Raw genomic sequence first — 12,601 nt, 5'->3', positions numbered from 1 at the left:
GATATTCCTAAGCCCCCAATTTCAAATATGCAAAATAAAATAAAATTAATTAAATAGGGTAAATGACTGCAGCTGCATCCCAATTCAATGGAAAGGGCATAGCACACACAAAATACATAACACTTAAAAGACAATCATTCCAAATGCATCTCCAGTGAAGAGCCTGTAACCCTGAAGCTGAAGATGGCTATGCATCAATTTTTCTCGGTAGAGGGCTTGCCAGGGACTCCTTTGGCATATTCTGCCCCGCTGGCTCTCCTAGTCCCTTCTAATAGAGGTCACACCATCATCATAATCATCAGTTTACATTTTTATGTTTGTATATCTACATATATAATCTCATTTGATTTTCACATCAACCTTCTGAGGGAAGCAAGAGGAAATTATTTTCTTTAATTCAGAAATGCAGAACCTGAGAGCAAGAGAGGTTAAATGATTTCCCCAGAATTATATTTATAGCAAGCAGCAGCGTTGAAGGAGGCATGGGGAGAGGTGGGATAGTTTGCTCCACATTTAATGTTCTTTCCTGTGTTCCAAGGTGCTTCCTATATCTCCTTTGCTCTGGCTTCGTAAATAATATTATAGCTGATCAGTTTCTCTATCACTTCAGATTTTTAATGTTTTAACTGTTTTCCATTTCGCTTCTTTGACTTGTTTTAAGGGAAAGGTCTTATAAACTCAATGTGCTCCAATATTTATGATTTAATGTATTACAAAATATATTATAAAATAATCTTACTTCAGCAAACCTAATGAAAACCTATTTATGAATTTATTGAGAATCTATTATATGCCAAGCACTTCACTAGATTGCAGTACAACAACACAGAACAGAACAGTTAAAATATATTTCCCTCATTAAACGTAAATTTTAGGATTAGGGGAAGTGGAGATAGGCAATAAATAATTATAAAGCATATTAAATTATTATAAATGCTATGGAAAAAAATGAAAGGAAGAAAGAGAATGGGGAGCACCAGATAGTGGTTGGGAGGGATTGTTTGATCTGAAATAAGATATTCAAGACAGACCTTAATGAGAAAGTGGCATTAGAGCAATGATGTTAGGAAGTAGAAGTGGGCTTTACAGACCTCTGCAGGAAGAACATTCCAGTCATATGGAAGAACAAGCATCAAGTTTTTGAGACAAGAGTAGAATGAGCATCCAAAGAATAGCAGGGAGATCATTGTGGTTATTGAGAGGACTTGAGCTTTTACTCTAAGTGCTACAGAGAATTGAGTGAAGGAATGTCATGACTTGTTTTACTATTCACTGTAGATTGAAAAAGCTAGCTGCAGTTTGTTGCAGATCCTCCTGGGAAAACATCAAATCTTCTATCTGTCAGGGTCCAGTCAGGAAACAGAAACCACATTGGTTACTTGAGAGAATTGTATGTAAAGAAATGTTTAGACTCAGATGTAAAAGTATAAACTAGATCACTTAAAGGATGATAAAGAGAATTCTAAGTTATCACTGAGAAAGGAAGCATTTGTGTTCCTTTGGACTGGAAGAAAGAAAAAAATTGGAGTATTTTAACTAACTTCAAAGTTAGAGGAGGTGTACCACGGAACTGAAACAAAAAAGGCCTCTGAGGATTTTAATTTTAAAAGACATACAGGATTTAAGGCAAAGAAATTAATCTATGATGCTAAATAGTAAAGCAACAAGAAATGAGTGAGAAAAAGTGTTTTTTTTTTTTAAGGCTAGGATCATTATCAGTGCTTCTAAAATCATACAATGTATAAACTATGCATAAAAAGCTGACTATAGTTTCTGGAATAATAGCATAATTATAATAATACATATCATTTAATATACTAACTCATCTAATTCTCATAATAAATCTATCTGGAAAAGCATATTATTACTCTCATTTTTACAGGTGAAGAAGGAGGTTAAATAATTTATCTCAGGTTGCATAGTTAGTAAGAACTGAAGCTGGAATTCAAACTCAAGCATACCTGCAACTCTAGGATCTATGCTCTGAACCACTCACTACACTGTGCTTCAGATCCAAAGAATATAGAGTGAGGTCTCAGTTAAGTAACTGACATTTATTGAATTTTAGTTCTTATTGGATTCCTAGTATGTATATTACATTTTACTGAATTCCTAATATGTAGTTATAGGTTCTTTATTTTCTCTCCTTAAAATTATTTTATTTTATATTTAAATCTGAGGCTCAATCTATCTATCTAGTGGTAGAAAAATAGTGGGTAGAAAAGAGTGAGAGAAATTTTTCTAGAGAAGATGATACTATAGATGATATTTAATTATCGAAGAAAGAACAAGAGAAAACAAGAGAAAAATATCTTCCAAACCTCTGTGAACATCCAAATCCTATCTAGCTTTCAAATTCTAATATAGAAATTTTCTGTAAAAATATCTCTGATTTTTTTCCAGCATGAAATAACTATTTCTCCTCCATATTTTCTCAACAATAAATGCATTTCTTAGAGCATATTTTCTATTGTGTCTGACATTTATGTTTGTATTACTTTTGTTGTCAATGCGATGAGTGTATAGTTGGGTATAAAAATGAGAAGGATGGGTAGATGGATGAATGGATGAATGAATCTCATGCCTTTACTTATATTTTCAACATTCCTAAGGAAATGTTTCTATAAAACTGTTTTTCTGATGTGCCAAGATAAATTAACAGGAAGTTACTAAAACATATCAGAATTGTGTAGGTAGGAGCGATATACCATATTGTTTGGATTGATTGCCTATCTTTCCACAATACCTACTGAAAAAATCATTCTCTTCCATCCTAAAATTGTCATACTTATTTCAGTAATATTAACTGTTTTTGTGCATCTTTTCTAGTATCCACATGTAAGGCATCATTTTTACTAAACTGCTAGGCCTTTCTTATTTCTAAACAAAGTCCCCCCTATAAAATGTCAACCTATTTCTACTTAATTTCTAAATATGGAAACCACCTCAGATGCTTAAAAAGGTAAATATGTTACCCAGGACTGTTGCATAATTTTCGGGGCCCAATGCAAAATGAAAATGTGAGCATCTTGTTAAAAAATTATTAAAAATTTGAGGTAGTGACAGCAGAGCACTAAAGCCAATGCAGGGCCCTTCTGAGCACAGAATCCTGTGTGAGCACGTGGGCTGCACATCCACGAAGTGGGCTCTGAAGTTACCCCTAGCCTTTTCTTTTACAGCCTCAACAAATAGCTCTTTTACCATGTAGGCAGAGTGAAAGACCTACTTGCTCCACTTCTCAATAAAAAAGAAAAAAAAATTGATAACCGTGAACTATGACTGAACATGCACAGGGTAGTTATATATATATTTGCCCTGGTTATTGAGATACTAGGACGTTGCTGAGGCACAGTTTAATATAGATAAGTGCATATGTTATAGGTGTACAGCTTGATGAATTTTCACAATTTAAATAGTGCCAAGTGACCAGAAACAAAAAACAAAATTATCCATGTTCAGGATCTCTGTCTTGTGCCCTCTTTGGTTATACTTTGCCACCTAAGTTAAGTGTCATCCTGACTTCTAACAGCATAGGTTAATTTTGTATGTTTTTATATAAAAATGTAAATATTTGGTGTGTACTCTTTTATGTCCAGCTTTTTTCTCTCAAAATAATGTTAGTGAGAATCATATCTGTTGTTGCATTTAGTTGAAGTTCACTCAATCTCATTGCTGTATAGAATTGCATTGTGTGACTATACCATAATGTTTTAATCTATTCCATTTTTGATAAATATGTGAACAGTCCCTAGTGTTTGGGTTGTTACAAATAGTGGTGACATAAACATTCTCATAATGTATTTTTGTGAGTATGTGTGTGAATCTGTTCCTACTGGATATATACCTAGAAGTGGACTTGCCACGTCATGGGTATGTTTGTATTCAGCTTTAATGGATAAAGTCAAACAGTTTTTCAAAGTTATACCAATTTACACTCACCAGCAGTATATGAGGGTCCTAACTGTCTGGCATCCTTGCCAATGCTTGATATTAAAGGCTTTTTCATTTTAGGCATTCTGGTGTGTGTGTAGTGGTATCACATTGAGGTTTCAATGTTTGTTTCCCTGATGAACAATGAATTGAACACTTTTTCACATGTCTGTCGGGTTTTTGGATATCCTTTTGTGTGGAGTGTCTGCACAAGTCTTTTGACCATTTTTAAAAATTAATCATAGGAATTCTTTATATATTCTGACAAAGGTCCTTTGCTGGACATATGCATTAAGAATATCTTCTCTCTATTTGTGGATTGCCTTTTCATTCTCTTAATGGTGTTTTTTGTTGAACATTCATTCATATTCTTGAAACACATCTCTTAGTGGAAATTTATAGGAAAAAAGAAGCCGAAAGGACAAAAAGATTGTGAAAAATATGCATCAGCATTTGTGCAGTGATATTAAATTGATAATAATGAAACTTGAAGTAATGGAAATTCATAGTTAAACTGCAAGAACTACAGTGATGAGACATTAAAAGAAAAATCAAATAATTCTCCATGGAGACGGTGGGAACGCTAACTGTCTATGTGAACGTGCACAGTAGGAGCTTTGTGATATTGCCAAATGTGTGCAGCAGCCAGACTTCCCAGCAGAATACTAAACGTTCAGTCAATTCTAATAGCACATGAATTTGAATTCATGAATACTTAAGTTTTAATAATACTTCTTAAGTGGGTTATTGGTATTTAGTATTTAGACCTTTTTCATACTTAAAATAAGAGTCTCTAACACTGGTCTGATTAATACTTACTACTGAATAATAAATGTAAATTACTTTCTGGCTTTTAGTTGCATTCAAATTTGCCTGTAGTCAGCTATAACTTTCAGACTTTTTTCTTCTTTAAAACTCATGTTAACCAGTCTTGCCCAAATATATTCGTATTATTGCTTTTTTTCCCTCAAAATAACACAAAATCACTTGTGATATACACCTTTCATAGACATTTATATTTTGTCATCGAAGGGTACAATTTTGTTTGCTATCAATTTATTGTTATTCATTCATTCTTCATCTATTCACTCATTTATACACTCAATAAATATTAATTATGCATCTGCTAGACATTAGGAAAGTGACACCAAACAGACAAAAATTCCTGCCTACATGAAACTTACATCCCAGTGGAGGAGACAAATAATAAAAAAGATATATTAAAAAAATGTATTAAATGTTAGATGATAAGAAATGCCATGGAGAAAAATAATGTGGAAAATGTGGATAGGGTACGGGTGTAGGAGTCTTTGGCAATTTTAATTATTGTGATCAGGAAAGGCCTCACTGCGAAGGTAATATAGGGTGAGGAAGGAAGGAAGAAGCGCTGCCTATCTGGGGACGAGAGCGCTGGGCAAGGATAACAGCGAGTGTACGGATCTGGAAGCAGGGAGCATTTGGATGGAGATGACTTCAATGGCCTCAATTTGACTCATACAGAGGTAGAATAACCTTGTAATCAAAGTCACAATTTGGCAATTAGCAGGCTTGAAACTTTAACCGGAAATAAATCTGAAACAAAATTATTTACCTCAAAAATATATTGAGAAGCTCTGATAATTAGAATTTAGAAACACTACATTCATCAAACATTAAAAAGAGTTCTGTGATGATTCTGAGGCAATCTGAGATCACAGGCAAAATTGTGTCCTGTGATTTTTATGTTCTGGAATGAGAGGTAAATTGTTTCTACTTTTTCTTCCTGCCCCTCAAATGAGAGTTACCTTATTTGGGGGACATTGTATTTTTCATAGATTAAAATTAAGAAAGAATCAGAGTCTGTTAGGAATTTAGTGTGTTAGTATTCCTAAGATCACAAAGAATGAGACAAAAAGCCATGTGCTGATTGTGGTGACTTACCCACAGACAGATGAGTGATTACCAGGGACATTAGATTTCAGGGTTCTTTTCATCTTAGTGATCTTTTCCACATCTTTATTATTTGGGTAAATGGAAAAACTGTTAACAAAATTAGGTATAATTGATATAATTGAGTGTGTTAATAAATGTGGTATTCATAAAGAAAGAAGCAGTAAGACTGTTGGTCAGGATTCTATAAAGCACTTTTGTAACCCTAAAGGTGGGAATTTTGAAAATTATCATGTCCATAAAATTGATTTTAATCTAGCACAGATCAACTTTTCATTATCTCTCTAAAAAAGTAATAATTTTCTGAGCATTCCAACAAGATATTTTCATAAACATTTGCAGGGGTGATTATGAAAAATGTCAGAACTACAGTGATTACTCATATATCATGATTGAAATTTTTTAGCAAGCATCACTAGAACAGTTTAAAATAATCCATATGCCTAAACAGAAAGACAAGGCATCAGATCCACTGAAATCATTTTTTTGTTGTTGTTGAATTCATTGAACATTGAATTCTTAGTTCAATAATTCTCAATAAATCATAAATGACATCATTTACTTGTGACTATATTTTTCTTACTGCATTAATACATTTTGAGAACCTTCCTTCCTTCCTTCCTTCCTTCCTTCCTTCCTTCCTTCCTTCCTTCCTCCCTCCCTTCCCCCCTCCCAACCTCCCTCCTTCTCTTCCTCCCTCCCTCGTCTCTTATGACGAGAGATAAAAGAAAGAAACTCTCTCGACCGACACTCCCTTCAACCACCAACAAGAAGTACTCCCAGGAAAATGGACTTCCGCTTCCTTCCTTCATTCCGTACTATCTCCTTCCTTCCTTCCTTCCTTCCTTCCTTCCTTCCTTCCTTCCTTCCTCCCTCCCTCCCTCCCTTCCTTTCCTGCCTTTCTTCTTTCTTTATGTTTTTATATTTTTATCTGTGCAACATACTTGTTTTGTCTAACTTTCAGGAGGACAGCTATATGCGCAATAATCTCATCACTGACGTGCACTCCAGCATTGCATATGTAGCAATATTACATGACGCTCCTACAGCAGTATCCTACAGGAAATGGCTAGGTAATCAGTAGTATTCTTTAACCAACAGATAATTATGTAAGCAATACATTTTACTTTTTTTTCCATCACAAGCAATAACTTTACTTCTCTACTTGGTAAAATATGATAGCTTCTTTTCTCTTTCAGCTGCTATGAACCCCCTTAAAGTTAAAATAGGTCTCTAAGTTTTGATGCTAATATCTTGTTTGTAGAACTTGACAAAATATCTTGCCAACCAGAATAATACTATATAGTATACGATGTTAACAGTTTTCAAAGTGATTTCCTTTTCGATGTTCACTGTTTACATTCAATTTAATTATTTGAAGTTACTTTTGAAAATGAAGTTATTTTCCTTTATGTTTATTTGGTAAAGTTAGATTTGTTGGAATACGCCGAACACTTTAAATTGGAAGAGAAACAGGGATTTGGATGCTTGTATATTAATGGAAAAGAATAGATTAACTAGTTAATTCATACAATGAATTTTTGTTGTGCATCTATAGGCATTATTCTTATCTTCCTTGACAAGAGTGAAGAGACAGACTCTTGTGGAATGAGCAAAGACACAAATATATAATCATGAATTGTGATTTGTAGTGTGAGGGAAAAGAAATAGATGTGAGAGAGAAAGGCCTGGAGAAGACTTATTTAAAATCAGATGGCTAAAAATGATCTCTGAAGAGCTGATATTTAATCTGAGACCTGAAAGCACTCTGAAGAATATTTCAGGCAAAGGACCAGGATGTGGAAAGGCCCCAAGACAAAAAAGTCTTAAAGCTTTTTTGTGTCATTTCCAAGGAGGGTTCACATTTCCAGGTCTAGTTCATCCATGATATAAGACATATCTTGAGCAGCTAAAGGACTTCTTTGCCTTCATTCATCTTTTTTTTCTTTTTCATGGCTTATCCTATTTAAAATGTCAGTGTGGCCTTCAGTGTCAGGGACATGAGGTTTAGATATTTTCCATTGCCGATAGGAAGTTGAACTAAAGCGAATCACTTTTTGTGTGAGTCAAAAACACATGACTACTGGCAATCTCACTTCATTCAGTCTGTGTATTGCCATTTCTCCTGTGGATCCTGGAAGATCTCTAGTACTAGATCGCTGGGATGTTTTGGGAGAGATAATTGGAGAGCATAGACTTTTTCGAACGCTATTCATCATCTCAATTTCTGAAAGTATTGATGTTGCAGAGGAAATTTGGCTCTGCGGAAATACTTTATAGATCATCAAATTAAGGAAGGGAATTATGCACACATTTTACTTCTTACATTTTTGTTATACCAGTGTATCACAATTCCAATATTAAAACAGATTTTAAAAGCATAAAGTATTTTGAAATATTTTTAATACATCAGAATATTACATTTTCTTTTTGTATGCACAGTAAACTATTTTTTTTTCTTATAAACTACTTTTGAAGTTCTATGGTATTGACTGGGTCGAAGTTATGATTTTCCCTTTGTTTCTATCATGTTTCTACCTTTATTATTATTATCATTATTATTCATTTATTTATACCCTAAAAATTATATTTGTATGATTCTGCAATAATCATCTAGGGAGCTATTCAAATGTAGGTTACTAGGTTTCAGTTTATACACAATTGATACCAAATGAATCAGAATCCTTGGGAATCTACAGTTTTAATCGTCGTTATAGGTAATTCTATATACCTTAAAGGTTTTTTAAAAAAATTATTGGAGTGACATTAGTTAATAAAGTCAAATAAGTTTCAACTGTATAATTCAATAATACATCATACATATATTGCATTGTATGTTTACCATCTAAAGTTAAATTTTCTTCCCCCACCAAATATTTGACCTCCCTTACCCCATCTACCTCCTCCTTCCCCTAAAGTTTGAGAAAAACTTCTCCAACCAAATAAATCATAGGTAAATGTAATTTGCCTTTCTTTGTTTATTTTATGCACTTCTGCTGTGTTACTGAAAAATATATGCAGTTGAGGATTAAATACAATAGCAATTATAAAGGACAGAAAAAAAGCTTGTTTACCACTTCAAAAGCAAAAATATATATATGTTTGTACTTATAAAAATAAAAATGTGATATAGTATAGAATGTATATTTCTAAAACTAAGTGCCTGAAAAGTGAAATTTTCAAAATACAGGAATAATTCTTCCCAAACACAAAGAAAGTCTCTGTAGTTATACGTCAGCGACTTAAAAAAAAAAACAAACAAACAAAAAAAAAAACCAGAAAACCAAAACTGGGATACAATTGCAGCAATAATTGTAGTAGCTTGTAGTATATACACTTTGGAAGTACTTTTATGACCAAATCTTCATTAAGAAAATGAGCTTTGAGTCAAGTGGATAAAGGTCACCATGATTTCTTCTTCTAAATCTTGGAAACTTTACTTTTTTCATGGTATCTGTGTTTGGCTGGAAAAGCCATATGTCCAATGAAATGTTCACAGGTCACCTAAAATTAATCCTCAGAAAGCTGGTTAACTGTAACTTTGGACTGTAATGGCCATGTACTGCCTTACATCAACCAAGAAAACCACAATAGCCAAACTTTTTATAATGATTATAATGATTATAAATCCATGATTATATCTTCTCTCAAAGTCCTGGTGGTAACATGTAAATCCTGAGGATAGGCCTCATTGACCGCCTAAAAACATACTAATGGGAAATTCTACCTTATCAACTTTTTCTTAAAAGAGTATTTTTCTTTTTGATTTAGGGAGTTGTTTTTAGGTGGTAGTTGAATCAGCCATGCAATTAGTCTTATGATTTAGTTGATCCTGCAACATTCGAGATTTTATTTAAAAGATCCCCAAGACTTTTGCTGTCTTCCAAATGTTTTCGCCTTGTTTTTGTTTCACTCATTGTGGTCTATCTTGGTGAGAAAATCTTTCCCTTGTAGTAGTTATTCACTTAAAAAGCCTTCAAAATATTAACCAGTCGCTGAAGGTTCTTTGAAGAAAAATATGACTGCTCGTGTAAACAATTAATGGTTGTTAAGCATGGCAGTGTATATTATGACAAACAACACATGCTACATTATGCCAGCTGGTGTAATGATGTGATAATGGCTGACTCATTAACTCTGGCACACAGTTTACGATGCCCTTCTATGACAGGATTAATTGATTCACACATACATTAAAACAAAAATAACTACACTGAAATTCAGCTGGAAGCCTGGCTCCTCATTTGTCATAAACCCTGCTGTTGGTGATAGCTGACAAAGAACCGAATGCCGAATATGTTGAGGTTCCTGTATTGACTTCACCTTTGCTTCTAACTTAGAACAAGAGCCTAACAAAACAACTATTATTAAAGTGTGTCTTACCTTTGAGAAATATAGTTATGATGCTTTTCCAAAAAATTAGCTATTTAAAGAATTTCTTTCAGATGACTTATCAAATACTTCTTAGAGGGCTTTTTGGAACCATAACCAATTCTGACTAATATTAGGCACAGTAACAAACAGCTCTCACCAGAGTGCTAACTTTTCTCTTTGGCCTCAGCTGCAATTTTATCTCTTTATTGAATTGTGAGAATTGGGAAAGCTTAAAGTTTGGGCTTAGGCAACTCTTCTTCACCTAAAACCTAGAAATGTAATAATAGTCATATTAAATTTGAAGGCTCGCTCATTTTTATATAAAATCTATAATTTTTGTTATTCTAGAGCAAATTTAACTAAGAACTATATTATTTCTTTACTAAATGTTCTTCATTTCAATTGAGACCATATTTATTGTATTTCAGAATTTCTAGTTTCATTAAATAAAAATTGAATTGTATGATATGATTTTCATTTCAAAAGTGCTTGAGATATACCATATTTATCATCATCATCATCATCATCATTATTATTATTTCTAGCAATTATGGCATAACTTTTGGAGGATATAGAAAATCCAGGAGTTTACCTGAGTGTATTTTATTCAAAATACTGAAAGATAAAATGTACTAGAGGTAAAAAGTGTTAACTTTTTAAAAATTTATGGTTCTTTGATTATTTTCATTATTTTTATTCATTTTACCATTTTGGAGTTTAGTATCCAAGGAGGCACACACATCTCTTTTTTATATTTAGACTGATCATAATTTTAAGCTGGTCAAATACCCGCATGATCAGCTAAGATTAATGAGAGTTAAAGCCTGAAGAGAGGCTTAGGAGTCATTTTGGAAGTAAGAAATGAAATCATGAATTTACCTCTCCTTTTACCTTGCTAATTTCCATTTTAGCATTAAGGTGGTAGTTCCAAACTTTTTCATTACCAATGACTATTTTCTATTTTTAGTTCTATAGATCACTTTTTATAAAATTTTGTTTGTCCTTATTATAAAATCTATTTCTAATGGAGACAACTTAGAAGATTCAATGAAAACATCAAGAAGAAAATTAGAGATCATGCATAAATTTCATGACCAAGAGATAATCACAGTTAACAGACTAACATATTTCCTGTCACAGTTTATGTATATATTATATATTTTTTCTAAAATTGAGATAATGTAAATGATTTTATATCCATTTTTCTTTCTTCTTATGATTATATCCTAAACTTTGTATGTTCTATTAAATGTTTCAAAAACATTATTTTTAATAGCTATTTAACATTTTCTTCTATTCCTCAATATTGCTGGACATTTACATTAATTTTAAACTTTCATTTAATAAGATATGATGTAATGAATACGGGCCCCCTGCTTTGAAAAGTTTGGTCTATAAAATAAATTGAATTTGTCAACAAATAATTCAGATGCCACGCCATGTAAAAGTTAATCAAAATCGTAGTAACTGCCATTCAGATTTTCAGATCAGTGTTAGAAATCAGTGTTGTCACCCTGAATTAGTAACATTTCATCCAAAGTGGAAAGGAAAGGTTATGTTTGTTTCTATGCCATTTGTCAGGGAAACTCATGATCTAACTTAAATCTGTTGACATATATGAGAAACAGCTCTGAGACCTAAATATTGACAACTACTATACTAGCAGATAATTCTTAGTCACATTTCACAAGGATAAGTGGGATTAATGAGTGATATCACTTATTTTCCCTACTTTAAGTAAAAAGAAAAATGTTTTTCCAAAGAGGTGAGTATGACTATGTAAACCACAGCAATAGGAAGAGGAAGCAAGGGGTGGGGAATTTTATATATATATATATACCATAGATAGATGATAGATAGATAGACAGACAGATAATTGAGTATGCCTTCAGGATGGAGACATTTATTATGTGGGATGAATTGTGCACTGCTTGAGGTCAAAAGTGTGATGTATTGCTTCTTTGCATGCTGCTTTTGCTTCATAAAGCCTTCTCAGTGTTTGAATTTGGTTAATAGTTTGTGGTTTAGCATTACAGTAAGTTCCTTCTTTCACTGAGATTAGTCCATTGTCTCTATTCCTCATAACTTCATTTTGTGTGTGTGTGTGTGTGTGTGTGTGCGCGCGCGCGTGTAAATGTGTGTATATGATATATTTTTTGGTTTGTAACTCAGTTCTTAGTGTTTGACTACAGATATTGAGAAAAATGTTTTAGTATATGATCTTTAAAAGCTGTATTTTTAATGTAAGAAATAGACTGGCTTATCAAACCTGGTATACTTGTAATGTCTATATATCTAATTCTGGTGGGCACTTGGATTTCAATTTTTGTTCTAAGATTGAGCTTGGTTGAGGAAAAAAATGGTAATG

This window comes from Rousettus aegyptiacus, unplaced genomic scaffold (genome assembly GCF_014176215.1).
Source record: "Rousettus aegyptiacus isolate mRouAeg1 unplaced genomic scaffold, mRouAeg1.p scaffold_m13_p_10, whole genome shotgun sequence".
NCBI classification, from domain to species: domain Eukaryota; kingdom Metazoa; phylum Chordata; class Mammalia; order Chiroptera; family Pteropodidae; genus Rousettus; species Rousettus aegyptiacus.
Note: the sequence above shows the minus strand (reverse complement) of the source record.